Here is an 8668-nt window from a genome sequence, read left to right as displayed (position 1 = left end):
ACCCAGGTCTTTCGATTGAAAATCAAGGAGCTGCCCACTAGGCCATACAAGTATGGCCTAGTGGGCAGCGCCCTTGTGCAGCGCCCTGCCTTTCAATTGAAAGACCTGGGTTCGATCCCGATGTGAGTCAGAAATTTATTTCTGTTCCACACGTGACTGTGTGTTGATTATTTCTATATATATATATATATATATATATATATATATATATATATATATATAAATATATATATATATATATATATATATATATATATATATATATATATATATATATATATATATATATATATATATATATGTGTGTGTGTGTGTGTGTGTGTGTGTGTGTGTATAGATGTGTTTACTGATGTATACAGTAGTATATAGATACGTTATGATCACAAGGACTTGGAATAATGTTTACCTGTGTAAAGAATATGTAACAAGTACTGTGAAAACTTTCTAAAGGATAGGCCTAATGAAGCGTTTAATTCTAAATTTCCAGTTGGTATCAAAACTTTATCTAAAATAGAAACTCTCTAGCCAAATTCAAGACTTTGTTTTCTTATAATATGGTTTCTGTCTCACGCTGTAAGCAATAAAAGGAACATTAGGTTTTGAAATCTCGGTATTGGAAGATAAATTTTAGGACAAGACGAATTAGTCCTTAAACTTAAACTAACGTAGCCTAAGATAAATAAGAAGAATCATAAGAAGTCAGTCTTCTTTATCTTTTATTGTACTAAGTAACAAACAAAACTGTTGTTTATGATATTTCTGTACTGCGTTTATCGGCTGAATCACGGGAAAATAACGAAATTTGTTCTGATGGTTTTGCCGGCCACATTCAGAGGACTTTTAATGTTTCGTCTTCATATTATTTACGCCTTCTTTTATTGGTTTTATTGCTTGTTAGATAATGCTTATTATTTGTACAGAATGTTTACTATATCCGAAGAAATTTGAACATGATTTAGGTATATGAATGTAAATAATAAACGCCATAAAGTACTAGAATCCTAAATTTTTTCTCTCGATGCTCAATAATATACCCTAATAAGGATACCAAGCAAGGAGGTATGGCAAAAACACCTTTATGTCACAATGAGTAATAGATAGACCCTCATAATAGTGTATAATGAATGAAGCGTCCCTCCCGAGTCGTTGTCAAAAGAGCAAATAATCCATTCTCTACTGACAGCACCTAAACTATTGTTGGCCACAGACTAAAGCCAACCCCTGCGCCATTTTTCAAGTCTACGAATTTTTGGGCCGAATATTTTCTTGTCCTCCTCCTCCTCTCTCTCTCTCTCTCTCTCTCTCTCTCTCTCTCTCTCTCTCTCTCTTTCAGTGTTTTTAACATTTGAGCTCCTGACTAAGTAATTGGATTTGGATTTGGTATTTAGAATTGTTATATTATTTCATTTGCTGTGACGGTTTAATAGTCTTATTCACCTGGCCAGATTCACTAAAGAGTAGATGCGGTACTTGAACAGAAGAAATAAAATATCGCAAATATTGTAGTAGATCTTCTATGATATAAGATAGGCTACAGAGAAGCGATTACAAATTCAGATAAGACACGACGAAACTGAGATAGGCAGAGGATAATAATGATGAATGGAGAGCGTAAGATTCGGTGGAGAGGAGAGAAGAGATCCAAACAACGAGAGAGAGAGAGAGAGAGAGAGAGAGAGAGAGAGAGAGAGAGAGAGAGAGAGTGAGGAAAAATTTCTTTATGACATCTGGCTCTTTCCTTGCGGTGTCCTGTACTCTTATACCATAGATATGGACATCTCTCTCTCTCTCTCTCTCTCTCTCTCTCTCTCTCTCTCTCTCTCTCTCTCTCTCTCTCTCTCTGTGTGTGTGTCCTCCCTTCCCTCCCTTTCTAAAGTTATGGGTTACTAAGGGTGGCGCATTACTAAATTCGTCACGGAATATTTATCCTGAAGTGGGCATCGTAAAAGGAAATATTTGCCATTGTTGAGGGGTGCATTTACTCCATTAATCATTCAGTGTATGAGAGCAGCAGGCTTTGCTTGCCTAAAGAGGAACAAATTGGGTTTAAAGTGTATCTGGCCGAGTGTGTGTGGCATCAAAGACAGAAGGCACACTTGGGTTTTGTGACGGTGCGTGTTTAGGGTTCGTATGAGAAAAAAATATACTTTTCATTTCCATGAAAATGCCATTGGAATCCAAGGAATGTCTTGAGTTGTTTAATGGTTGTAAATTCAGATGACTTTCTGGCAATGAAGATTAGATAAGTCTTTAGCTGTAAATTATCATTATCAGTTATTTAAACCAGACTGAGCACAACAAAGCTACGAAATGGAGGTCATTTCCGCGATCGATTGATGGTTTTCCCGACGCACTATTTGTATGTTTTGGTCAGGATCTCAGTGAAGAATAAAACTTTAAGTCAGTATTTCTTTTAGTCGTTTATTACATTTGAAGCCGCCGTTCAACTTGAGAGCTGTTCTAAAAATCGAAATCGCAGTCAATTTCAATGATCGGCAGATTCGTATAAAAAATTTCTCGTGCGTGAGCGATGATATCAGGTCAAATTTCCCAATGGTCGTCTCTGTTGCTTGCGCAGAGTCCAGAGATAAAGCTGGCCCCTAATTCCTTGCACATGTTACCACACTCAAGGCACCTATAATGCCTGCTTAATCTAAACCAGCCAACCAAAATATCTTAAATAGTTTGTAATATAAAACGGATTTTGAAAGTGACTTCCTTTTAGACAAAATGGTTTCTTAGTGTAATCATTGTTGCACAAATATGGAAGTTTATTGAGTTTCTATTACTCTGCGCAAGGCAACGGATATTTTGCTGCGTCTGTTTGCTGAGGGAGAGGGAGAGCATATAAATTGTTCCATCTGTATACAACGGCATCAGTGATTCTGAAGGAATTTTTATACAACATCGAATAATCTATCATAGAATATTGATAGGTATTGTGCTTCTTGCCTGGTATCCAATTGGTCTTAGTCAAATTGCTTAAAGTCTCCATGGGTTTTCGCAGAGAATAGGTCACGAGTTTTGTCCAAAGGTGAATTAGGCTTATGCGGGTTTTGAAAGAACCTTCCAGAAAACTGTGACATTTGAGGATTTAAAGGAAATCGAAGATATACAGTACAAGCGCCGTCTTGTGAGACAATCGTATTTCATATCAAATGACTAGAAGTTACTCACAGCGAAAAGATATGCAGTAGTAACCATCTTCTTCGGCAGTGCCGTTCATTGACGCAATTCGCTTATTTCCACGGCAAGAACAAAAAGTATGCATCCTTCATTGCCTCCATCATTTCAATACATGTGAATTGCTGACTCTTTTTTTTTTTTTTTTGACGCCAGCCCTAATGATGTCAGATTCTCGTGATCCGGTAATGATGATGACGGGATTAGATCACTGCTAGCCTAGTAAGAGTGTGATTTAGTGGCTTCACGAGGGAGGTAACAATGACATGACGAGGGTGGAAATGGGATCGGTCTGCACTTTGGCATTCTCTCTCTCTCTCTCTCTCTCTCTCTCTCTCTCTCTCTCTCTCTCTCTGTCTGTCTGTCTGTCTGTCTGTCTGTCTGTCTGTCTCTCTCTCTCTCTCTCTCTCTCTCTCTCTCTCTCTCTCTCTCTCATTTCGTCTAACTGAAATGTCTAAGAGTTAAATGAAAAGATTTGCCATTATGCGTACTGTTGGTATTGTTTTTTCTTTCATTATTCTTTCTTTAAGTACATTCTATTATTATTATTATTATTATTATTATTATTATTATTATTATTATTATTATTATTATTATTATTATTATTATTATCATGTGAAGCAAGTCTTACCGGACAGTGACTAACTTACCAAGCTTCCAAAAGATAAACGAAGATGCATGTGGTAACAGGGATAAAAAGTCAATTGGGAAAGCATAGATACAAACAATAAAAAATATATATATCAAATCTATGCGTAAAAACTGGAAGAGAAACACCAGGAAGAATGTTTCAAGGTTACTCTTAGGAGACGTCATAAAAAAAGACTTCATTTGCTAGGTTGTGTGGCATTAGTGGCCCCGCAGCTGAATTTCGACACTGTGAAACGAGTAGTCGGCTCTAATCCAGCAAATAAATACTTGAAATGCCATCCTGGAAGATTCGTATTAGAATAAATCTTATGAAAACTAGCAAAGAAGGACATCTAAGGATATTATAAGTCGAAATGAATACTGCCAGGAAATTAAGCAATCTCGTCGATCCACGGTGTAAAGTAGGCAAAGATTACCGGATGCTCCTTACATCTGGAGAAGAGTCTTCCTGCAATGGCATTACAGTAATACTACTACCCTTGCAGACATTAGGCTCTCTGAAAATAACAAGCTTTATGGAAGCGCTAGATGGAATAATGACAGAAGTCTGGAAAGAGGCTATTGTTGGTGTACTTTGAGGTAAAATACAAATTGTTAAGAGTGGTTAAAGAGTTTCATCGAGTTTTTTTAAAAGAGGAGGAGATTGAAATTCAAAGCTAGCCAGTGCAAGGTTTTGAGGGTAAATGGTACCCTGGAATAATAATAATAATAATAATAATAATAATAATAATAATAATAATAATAATAATAATAATAATAATAATAATAATATTATCCTTTACGTCACCTAAAGGCTGTATACAAAGATAGACAAGGTAGATACAACGTAGTACACAAAAATAAAGATACGAGATGAAATTTAACAATATAGGGTTACATCTGAATATTGCAGACAGTAATAATAACATTAATTATAACATTCAAATAATTTTTCCAACTAGAGACACTACGCAGATGCAAAATTCTGGTACAGTTCAATAATAATAATAATAATAATAATAATAATAATAATAATAATAATAATAATAATAATAATAATAATTTCGGTAGTACACACTAAAGTGGCAGCCAAGGGAATGCTCATGATAAGGAGCAGTTCTCAGTAGCAGTCATAGTAATAATCTAAAGTTAGTCATGCACTTAATTGTAACTTTGTGTAGTCAAAGTCATGCAGTTAGTTTGCCTTGATGAGGCATCATGAACGGGGTACTCATGGGCTTATGTTAGGTGACGCCACGGTACTTGGGGATAACTGACACTGTGCCAGATGTGGCACTAAGGTTGTGGGTATCTAGTGGCGCTAATTTTAAGCATGAAAAAGATAGAGTTAATGGAGCTACTTTTAGTCGTTAGCTTTGCTTTCAGAAAGTTGTGAGATACTTAACGGCTTATGGTCAGTAAAGACTGGTAAGAAAAAGTTATGATTAGTATGCCAGGATCTTATTCCTTAGCCTCTGGAAAGGGCAAGGTTCGTCATGGGGAGTGCCAGGCTGGTCTTGTAACCATGGCACTGATGCCAAAGTGAGGTAGTCAGAGGGCGCGACTCTTCTGACAGAAGCATCTACTAATATCTATGATAATGGCACAGTGCCAGGTGTGACATTTGTGCGATAAGGATCCAAAGGCTCTCCTACATAAAATTTAAAATTTACCATGCCCTTGTTGGCAGGAAAGGGAAGTCAAAGTACTTACGGTGCTAAAAGATCTGGCAATTTGCACTCTGCATTGGTAGAGTGGGAAGCACAGTAAAAGAGAGGAGCCGTTATAAGGCTTGATCAAGGGATTCATGAATGGGCAAGGTTGCCAAGAAAATATTAAATTAAGAGATTGGAATAAGGGAAGAAACATGACATCCTACTCTGGTTTAAAGGTGCTAGAATCCTTCATAAGATAAGGTGAGGCACTGTGCCAAATTGGCACTAGTGCCAGGGGAGCTCAGCGGCTCTCTTTGGGCTACCTGGAGTTGTCTATGCCTGTGACCTTCCTTCCATGGACCTCTTTTAGGTCGATGGTCTGACGTGGTAGGGGAATCGGTGGAACCGAGTCAGAAGAAGACATTGAAGTGCCACTTGTTCCAGCTTCTTTGACTGCTGAAGCAGGGGCATTCTTTACAAGCTCTACTACTAGTCGTCGCAGTTCCTCGAGTTCATCGGCCAGTTGAGATATGGCAGAATCCTTACTTAGAGTCTGGTCTGCTGAGGACTGGAAAAGAGAGGAAGAGGTCGGGGTGGATGTGAGAGGCTCACAGGTCACCATGACCAGAGCAGGCGTGGGTTGTGAGGCCACACCATTGAGTGGGATTCAGCTGTGGTCAGGGGAATCCGGAGTGGCCCTGAATATACTGTGGGTTGTTTCTCGTACCAGCACTGATAGTGGTGCCAAGCCAGGGGAAGAGAGGCATTCCGGACTGGGATCTCTCGAAGGAAGATCTAAGGAGTGCTCTTGCACTGGCACTAAGGCAGGTCCAGGAACAGGAATTAATTTCTTCGACGTCCATGATGGATGGAACATGGCACTGTCCAAGACACTTGAATGCCATTGGCAGAGAAGTCGATGTAGGTTTGGGATCTCTGGAAGGGAGATTCAGGCTGCACCTTGGCACTGGCATTGGAATTGAATTTGCTAATGGCTCTCCGTCTGAGATGGGCAGAACTTGGCACTGCTCAGGGCACTCAAACGGCACTGGCAGTGGGTTTAAGGTGGGTCTTTAAGGACACTTGGCACATGATTGAGGTTTGGAGGGGCTAGGACTTCTGGATTCTCGTAAATGAAGAGGGGACCGGAAATCCTGTCCCAGGAGGAGGTCATAGCCTCCCGAAAGGTAAGTGACTACTGCAAGACTCTCAGTTTGACGGTGGGGAGAATCATATTCATGAGATTTATACCCTCAATGGTGACAAGTTGATGTCTGTCAATGGTGGCCCCACGGAGGACCTTGTCTTCCCTTATTGGGGGATTTGCACGCCAGAGTCATCGAATGCCTTGACCTGGCGTGCGGGGTAGCTACCTCGAGGAGGTGCTACATATATGGGACCCTTGGCTGGAGGGCCTAAAGATGAAGGATTCATAACTGCTAGGGCAACGGCGATTGTAACTGCTTTATTAGGGCAATTCACCCAGAGGGTTGAGTGGCCATAAACCTTGCATGCAGTGCAATAGTTCTGACAATAATCTTTTCATGGCACACCCCACGTGGAGAGAGCAGGCCGGTTGTTGCTTACCCTAGAGCCAGATGTGGCACGGTTGGGTGTGTTCCTGTTGGGGTCTCTGCAGGGGGGGGGGCGCCCTTGGGAAGAGCCTGGGCCCTCAGATGGCACAGTTCTTTTGGGTGTCCAGCCCTTTTACAGTGGTTGCATATAGGTTCCTCGGGAGAATGTCCCTTTTTTGGCTGAAGTTGTCCGGAGGTATGAGAAGGTGGGCTAATCTTTCGTCCCAATGAACTAGTGAGCTGGTGGTGTAAGTCCCAGCTGTCCGCTAAGCAACAGCACTCAGCGAGCGTCTTTGGGGCCCTTTCACAAATGTAGGTAGCAAGAGCAGGGGGGCATAATATATAAAATCCTCGAGCTTGAAGCGCTCTAGGATGTCCTTGATGTTGGTAGCGCTTAGGGACTCCAGCCACGGCCCGAGAGCTCTGTCCTTGTGGTACGCTCATTCGGACCAGGTTTGCCTGCTTCCTAGGGCTGGCCTCGCCAACGTTGTCTCCAGCATTCATGGATTATTTTGTAGGCATTAGTGATGGCCCTATGTACCTCATCAAGCTTCCTCGGTCTGCCTGGAGAAAGGAGCGAAAAGCAACTGGTCCCTTTCCCTCCAGGTGCTTCCCCAGGAGCAAGGAAACTTCTGCTGGAGCGAGCGTGTAACTGGCTAGGACTTCTACTTGGTCTATTTTGGTATAAAAGTGTTGGCATGGCTAAGTGAAGACTGGGTAGAGGTCGGAGGGGAGTCGTTGGCAGTAAGTTGGGAGAGCTCTAGCTCGTGGGACCTTTGTTTGTTTTGTCCTTCTCCTCTTCCTTGAACGGTTGTCTTTCTAACCTATGGATTTTACTGCTATAAGATCATGTCATGTAAAACCTTTATCCTACATACTTTCTGTTTTGTCTGATCAGTAAAAATACACCCATCCGAGATATACTATCTGAATTTGAGTCATTTATCATTTTCATCCTCTTTTTTCTTTGGCACTTACTCTACCGAGACTACATTTATGGGTTCTTTTTTCTTCTGTAAGTAATTTCTCATGGCAAAACAATTTGCCTTTACATGACCTCTTTGGTTATTATTACCACTATCACCACTAGACTCACTACTAATTTGTGATTCTACTCTACCACTACTATTATTGGCATTACTTCCTTTCATTCAATTATTTTCGTCATTATTGGTAAGCTTGTCTTGATTTCTTTGGTAAGAATTGTTTCTTTCGCAATTCCTACGCCAGTTGCCATTACAAGGGGAGAATGTTCTACCACTGCTTTTCCTTTTCCCTAACTCATGTTTATGAGCGAGGGAGTATTCATCTGAGGATATTGCTGCTTCCTGCAAAGAATCAGTCTAAAGTTCAAGATTAGTTTTTAGCTCTCTCGGCACAGCTCTTTTAAATTCCTCAGTAAGAATTAATTCCCCTCATCTTCTCAAAATAGTCTATTTCTTTTGACTTAGGCCAATCATCCATAGACCGCTCTTTCTTCCAAGCAAATTCTACGTAAGTCATAGCCTATCCGATCTTTCTTCTAGTCCAGAATTTCTGGCGGTAGGCCTCAGGAACAAGACTTTAAAAGAGTTGTAATCTGAAAAAAGTTCTTTGTTAAGAGTGTTGTACACACTTTGGGCCTTA

The sequence above is a fragment of the Macrobrachium rosenbergii genome, chromosome 28 (genome assembly GCF_040412425.1).
Source record: "Macrobrachium rosenbergii isolate ZJJX-2024 chromosome 28, ASM4041242v1, whole genome shotgun sequence".
Taxonomy (NCBI): domain Eukaryota; kingdom Metazoa; phylum Arthropoda; class Malacostraca; order Decapoda; family Palaemonidae; genus Macrobrachium; species Macrobrachium rosenbergii.
The sequence above is the reverse complement of the archived record's forward strand: the minus strand, read 5'-3'. Positions refer to the sequence as shown.